The following is a 7,496-nucleotide window of genomic DNA, read 5'->3' as shown; positions in this document are numbered from 1 at the left end:
AACAGGCTCTTATAAAGCCCAGCCCAGATGAACACTCCACCGCGGTCTAACAGTCAAACTCCAACCCCTAACCCAGGGGTCTCAAGCACGCGGCCCGCGGGCTGCATGCGGTCTCTGGGGCTGTCATCTGCGGCCCGGGGGACACAGAGCCGCTAGTATCGCCTCTGCTCCGAGACTCTGGAATTCCCTGACATCGCTGTCCACATATGAACAGCGATGTCTGGGGCTTCCCCAGAGCCGGAGTCCCGAGCAGAGCGCTGGTGTCGGCTCTGCTCCAGGACTCTGTGGAATTCCCTGACATCGCTGCCCATATATGGACAGTGTGTCAGGGTCTTGCCCAGAGCGGAGCAGAGCGCTGGTGTCGGCTCTGCTCCTGGACTCTGTGGAATTCCCTGACATCGCTGTCCACATATGCTCCGGGACTCTGTGGAATTCCCTGACATCGCTGCCCATATATGGACAGTGTGTCAGGGTCTTGCCCAGAGCGGAGCAGAGCGCTGGTGTCGGCTCTGCTCCTGGACTCTGTGGAATTCCCTGACATCGCTGTCCACATATGAACAGCGATGTCTGGGGCTTCCCCAGAGCCGGAGTCTCGAGCAGAGCGCTGGTGTCGGCTCTGCTCCGGGACTCTGGAATTCCCTGACATCGCTGTCCACATATGAACAGCGATGTCTGGGGCTTCCCCAGAGCCGGAGTCCCGAGCAGAGCGCTGGTGTCGGCTCTGCTCCGGGACTCTGTGGAATTCCCTGACATCGCTGCCCATATATGGACAGTGTGTCAGGGTCTTGCCCAGAGCGGAGCAGAGCGCTGGTGTCGGCTCTGCTCCTGGACTCTGTGGAATTCCCTGACATCGCTGTCTGGACAGCGATGTCTGGGGCTTCCCCAGAGCCGGAGTCCCGGGCAGAGCGCTATTATCGGCTCTGCTCCGGGACTCTGGGGAAGCCTCTGACATCGCTGTCCATACATCGACAGGAGTCCCAGTGATGTCAGGAGCACAGCTGGAGTCCCAGGAAGAGCCTACTAGCGCTCTGCCTGGGACTCCAGCTCTGGGCAAGCCCTTGACATCACTGGGGCAGCCTCTACAGAGGGCATTGGGGCAGCCTCTACAGAGGGCACTGGGGCAGCCTCTACAGAGGGGACTGGGGCAGCCTCTACAGAGGGGACTGGGGTAGCCTCTACAGAGGGGACTGGGGCAGCCTCTACAGAGGGCACTGGGGCATCCTCTACAGAGGGCACTTTGGCAGCCTCTACAGAGAGCACTGTGGCAGCCTCTACAGAGGGCACTGTGGCAGCCTCTACAGAGGGCAATGTGGCGTTATCTACAAGTGGGTGTGTGACAGTATCTGAAGAGGACACTGGCATTATCTAGGGGTGTGTTGCATTGTCTACAGAGGGCACTCTGGCCTTATCTACAGAGGGCACTGTGGCCTTATCTACAGCGGGCACTGTGGCCTTATCTATAGCGGGCACTGTGGCCTTATCTACAGAGGGCACTGTGGCCTTATCTACAGAGGGCACTGTGGCCTTATCTACAGAGGGCACTGTGGCCTTATCTAGGGGTGTGTTGCATTATCCACAGGGGGCACTGCGGCAGCATCCACAGAGGGCACCGCAGCACTATCTAAAAAGGGGCTGCCCAATCTTGACATGTGTGCTAACTGAGCCGCCGGACTGCATTTAGCGACACAAACTGGAAAGCTGGATTGTTGAAATAAGCACGTGGAGAAATATCTCAAATTTTAAACCTAGCGCTATTATTATATTAATGTAGTATTATTATTCTAGTAATATAGTGTTATAGTAGTTCAAATAACTAATTGATTAACAATAATTTTGTATTGTATCAAATGTGAAAGTAATGCGGCCCGTCAACTTCCCATTTTTTATATATGCGGCCCACTTACCCGGCCGAGTTTGAGACCCATGCCCTAACCTAACCTAACCCATTGACCCTTTCATATAGCTAGCCTCTCTGCTTCTATCCCAGTAAAGCAGCCTTCCGCTACGGCTGTGCCCTGCCCAATTCCTCTTCTTCCAATTCCTGCACTGATATTTATGATTAATGCAGAGAAAGATGCGCCTGTCTTTTGAAAGAGTGTCTTTCTGAATCATCAGGACACAGACAAACATGTCTGTGTCTTGATAGTTAGAAGGGACACACAGAATGGCGGCGGGTTACAGGTTGCACCCCTGATATACAAAGGAGACGGAAAACTTTGCCCGGCAGTGTGGGTGGGGCTGGATTAAAGGTGGAGTAACGTGTTATACGGAGTTACACGCTTTGATAATGCATATTCAACTAATTTTGATGATCATCGCTTACGATCATCTCAATGTGTAGATACTCGTAGCCAACCACTTTTGATACATTTTTGGCAAAATCGAGATCACAACTCTTCAGGTGTGCTGAAAAGTTTGATCGTAAGATCCGCCAATCACTGTGTGTAAATGCAATCACTCGATGGTTTAGCAATTAACCCCTTCACGACTGCCATATGGCTATATACGTTCCAACTGCCGATGCCCCGTGCAGTTGTCACTATAGACGTTGACAACCTGGAACGGGGATTAATGAGGGCAGTGCTGCACTCTCATGTCTGTGGCGTTTTAAGAGCCCCTGAATACACCCCCCACTGTAGATAACGCCACACAAAACTCCCATGGGAGTTTAGGTGGCGCTATCGGCCCGGGGGAAGGGGGTTCGATGTTATCTACGGGGGGGGGGTTGCTATCTACAGGGGGGCGCTACTTACAGCGGGCTTGGAGAGCATTGGGGGCTCCCTCTAGGAGGGAAATCCCCGGCCTGCGCTCCTAGAGAGAGCTTAGGTGGAGCTGTCTACAGAGGGGTTTGCAGGGGCTGTGTGTGGCGTAATGTATTATAACTGTCAGTGTTACGTAACAGTCACATTGACCGAATGTCTAGGAGAGACCGGCTGGTTCCCCTAGGCTTCCGTACATGGCAACCCGTGGACCATTATGTCGTCCGGTTGCCATGACAACCATCGGCAGCCCCCACAATCATTTAGCGGGGGCTGCCGATCTGCTTCAAACCCCCTAAATGCGGCGATCACAATCGGTCACCGCATTTAAGGGGTTAATTGCCTAAATCAGCTGACCTTCCGGTTCCGGACACTGTTCGTTAGGAAAGTGCGCCGGGAACTGCTTTGCAATTGTACGCCCTAGTGCGGGAAGCAAGACCTCACCAGGACGTACAGTTGCGGCACGGGAAGAGATTAACAACCAGGCCTATTTTGGACTTAATGCCCAATCATTCTTCTTAGTTTTTTCATTTTCGCATTCCAAAAGTTAGAACTTTTTATTTTTTTACTTTTTTTTTTTTTTGCACCATTTTTGAATGCATATAATATATTGATTAACTTTTGACTATTTTTTTGTGAGGGCAACTTTATTGCTTTTTTTGTACGGTGTTCGCCATACGGTTAAAATTGTGTTAACGTTATCGTTTGGTTGTTGCGATCGCGACAATACCATATATGTGTATTTGTTTTTTGATTTTTAAAAAATGCACACTTTTACAACATAAAACCACTTTTAATGGAAAGAAAAGTTTAAAATGTATTTTTACTGTGCATCTTATGTTTCATTTTTAACCCCTTAATGACCAGCCTATTTTAAACCTTAATGACCAAGCTATTTTTCAAGTTTTTCCATACTCGCATTACAAGAGCTATAACTTTTTTATTTTTGCGTCGACATAGCTGTATAAGGTTTTTTGTTTTGCGGGACAAGTTGTATTTTTTAATAGCACCATTTTGGGGTACATAGAATTTATTGATTAACTTTTATTGGGGGGGGGGGGAATAGAAAAAAACCTGACATTTTGCCACTCTGTTTTGCGTCCCAAATCTACGCCGCTTACTGTGTGGTATAAATAACACAATAACTTTATTCAGCGGGTTGTTACGATTGCAATGATACCAAATTTGTATCGATGTTTTATGTTTTACTATTTTTACACAGTAAAAACCCTTTTTTTTTCAAAATTATTTGTTTTTGTGTCTCCATATTTTCGCCGATGCAGCTGAATGAGGGCTTTTTTTGTTGCGGGAAGACTTATAATTTTTATTGGTACCATTTTGTAGTAGATGCGACTTTTTGATCACTTTTATCACATTTTTTTTAAGCCAGGATTCACAGAAAACAGCAATTTTTGCATTGTTGTTTGTTTATTTATTTTACGGCGTTCACGTGCGGGTTAAATAATGTAATAGATTTATATTTGGGGTCGTTACGGACGCGGCAATACCAAATATGTGTAACTTTTTTTACTTTATTTAGGTTTTTTTAATAATAAAGCATTTTGTAAGGGAAAAAAAGTGTGTTTTTCATTTTTTTTTATTTGTGACAGGAATTCACTACATGCAGGCTAGGGGGCCTTTATTAGGCCCCCGGCTGCCATAGAAGACACGACACCCGGCGATCTTATTGCCGGATGCCGATGCGATGTGAGAGGGAGCTATCGCCCTCTCTCCAAAACCACTCAGATGCGGCGCTCGCTATTGAGCGTCGCATCTGAGCGGTTAAACGGGCGAGATCGATACGCATATTGATCTCAACCATTCGAGCAGGGCAGGGCTACCTAGCTCATCGACCCCCTGGCAATTGCAACCGGATGCCTAATACTGTCCTCCCGGTCTGCCTAGCACAGAAGCCTCCCAGGCCACGTCCGGAGATGGAGCCTGAAATGCTTCCATAGCCGAAGGCAAGATGGCGCCGGCTCAGGAGCTGAGCGCCATCTTGCCTTCGGCTATGGAAGCATTTCAGGCTCTGCCTCCGGACGGGGCCTGGGAGGCTTCCGGAGCTGAGCCGGCGACATCAGCGGTGGATGTCAGCTGTATGTTACAGCTGACATCCACCTGTAACGGCAGGAACCGGCGCTAGCTCCGATTCCTGCCATTAACCCCTTAGGCTGGGTTCACACACAGTTTTTTGCAGGAGGAAAATTCCTCCTGCAAAAACTGCTCCAGTAGGTTTTTGCTCAGTGGTTTGACAAAAACTCGTCAAAACACTCGTCGAGGTTTTTTTTTCCTCTTTCTGACTGATTGAAATGGGGTTTTGGAGGAGGAAACCGCCTCAAGATGAGTCATGTTGCTTCTTTTTACCACGAGGAGTTTTTTTTACTCGTGGTAAAAAAACTCGTCCAACTCCCATTGAAATCAATGGGAGGCATTTTCAGGCGGTTTTTGAGGAGTTTTTTGGTGCGGTTTCCATGTCAAAAAACTCGTCAAAAAACTCTGTGTGAACAGGGCCTTAGATGCAGCGGTCTCTGCATCTTAGCGGTTGCTAGCAGATCGGCAGTCCTGCCATGCTTTAGCACGGCTGCCGACTACTGCTATGGCAACAGGAGGTTTAAACAATGGCAAAAAAATAATAAAAAATAAATAAAGCATACATATTTGGTATTGCGGCGTCCGTAATGGCCTGAACTATAAAAATATAATGTTATTTATTACATGAGGTGAACAGCGTAAAAAAACTATACCACAATTTCAGTTTTTTTGATCACTGTGCCCTACAAATATTGGAATAAAAAGTGATCAAAAAGTCGCATTTATCCAAAAATGGTACCTGTAAAAACTATAGCTCGTCTCACAAAAAACAAGCCCTCATACAGCTCCGTCGACGAAAAAAATAAAACGTTATGGTTCTCACAACTTGGCGACAGAAAAAAAACATTCTTTTTACAAAAGTAATTTTATTGTGCAAAAAGTTGTAAAACATAAAAAAGTGCTATAAATTAGGTATCGCCGGAATCGGACTGTCCTGCACAATAAAGGTAACGGAATTTATAATGCAAGGTGAACGCTATATAAAAAAAGCTATGCCAGAATTTCAGTTTTTTTGGTCACCTGGCCTCCCAAAAAATAGGATAAGTGGTGATCAAAAAGTCTCATGTACCCCAAACTGGTACCAATAATAACTACAGCTCGTCCTGGAAAAATAAAAACCCTCATACCACTACTAATATGAAAAAATAAAATAAGTTATGGCTCCAATAATTCAGGAAACAAAAATATGCAGTTGTGCCGGCTCGAGAGGAACATTTCTTCTGTTTCAAGCGGCGAATTATCAAGGCCCTAAAATTAGGGAACCAGGAAGTAGAGGGCCCAAACATATCTGCTGTAAGCGAGGGTGCCCGTATTATACCAGGACATTTTCCAGCAAAATTCCCCAAACGGCAAAGGTGCGGAGTGTGGACCCGAAGGGGGATAAGGACACCATTTATTAGTGCAACACTGGCCTGTGCAGAAAGGATTGTGTCACAGCGTAACACACACCTATAGATTATTTTCTCTTTTTTTTTTACCCCGTTATTATACCACCTGACTATGCCCGATGTACTCTGCACAGCTTACATATGCCCCCACATTATAAACTGAAATACCAGTAAAACTCCAAACAAAACTACTACCAAGCAAAATATACGCTCCAAAAGCCAAATGGCGCTCCCTCCCCTCTGAACCCTACGGCGTGCCCAAACAGCAGTTTATTTCCACATATATGGCATCGCCATACCCGGGAGAACCCTTTTAACAATTTTTGGGGTGTGTGTCTCCAGTAGGGATGCACAATGCATCGAAACTTCGATACGGTTTCGATACTGTGCATCCCCAAACGGTTCGATACCGTTGTTTCATGTATTTCGATACTAAGCTGCGCCGCCGCACAGCTCAGTATAGTAACACATGAAAGTATGGGAGCGGGGCTGCGGCCGTGTGATACAGTCATTGCCGCGCTCCTGAGTCCTGATAACAAGTGCGCGGGGTCAGGATGCTGCAATGCGGCCGGCGCTGCACTAATGATTGCCGGCACTGAAGACAGAACATGGCGGCCGCACTGCAAAACTCCCCAGTGTTCTGTCTTCAGTGCCTGAACCGCCGCTCATTATTGCAGCGCCGGCCGCATCTCCTTATGCTGACCGCGCGCGCACTTACTGTCATAAGCGGGGCAATGACTGTATTACACAGCCGCAGCCCCGCTCTATAACGGCGGAGATCAGAGTAACCTCATCTCCGGCGCTATTCCCCTGAATGCTGCGATCACAGCGGACTGCAAAATTCAGGGGAAAGTGAGGAGGGGGGATGCCCCTGGATCGCGTCACAGGGAATTCCTGTGACGCGATGGAGGGCCACACCATATATGGGCAGACAGCCCAGGGTCTATTGAAGGACCCCAGGGCTGTTGTTAGGGCACACTTAGGCTAATGTACTGGGATATAGATATATGCCAGTACATTAAAGTTTAAAAATAAAGTAAAAACATAAAGTAATATTAAATTAAAAAATATACACATGCACCTTTTTTTTTTACAATGAACATTAAAATAAGTCTCAATACATAAAACATACACATATTCGGTATTGGCGCGGCCGTAATAACCTGCACAACAATTTGTTTGCGTCATTTATGATGTGTACTCTGTAAAAAAACTAAAATAAAAACTTTTCACTTATTAATGTAAGCAACCTCCATGT

This window comes from Rhinoderma darwinii, chromosome 8 (assembly GCF_050947455.1).
Source record: "Rhinoderma darwinii isolate aRhiDar2 chromosome 8, aRhiDar2.hap1, whole genome shotgun sequence".
NCBI classification, from domain to species: domain Eukaryota; kingdom Metazoa; phylum Chordata; class Amphibia; order Anura; family Rhinodermatidae; genus Rhinoderma; species Rhinoderma darwinii.
This window is presented reverse-complemented; position numbering follows the sequence as displayed.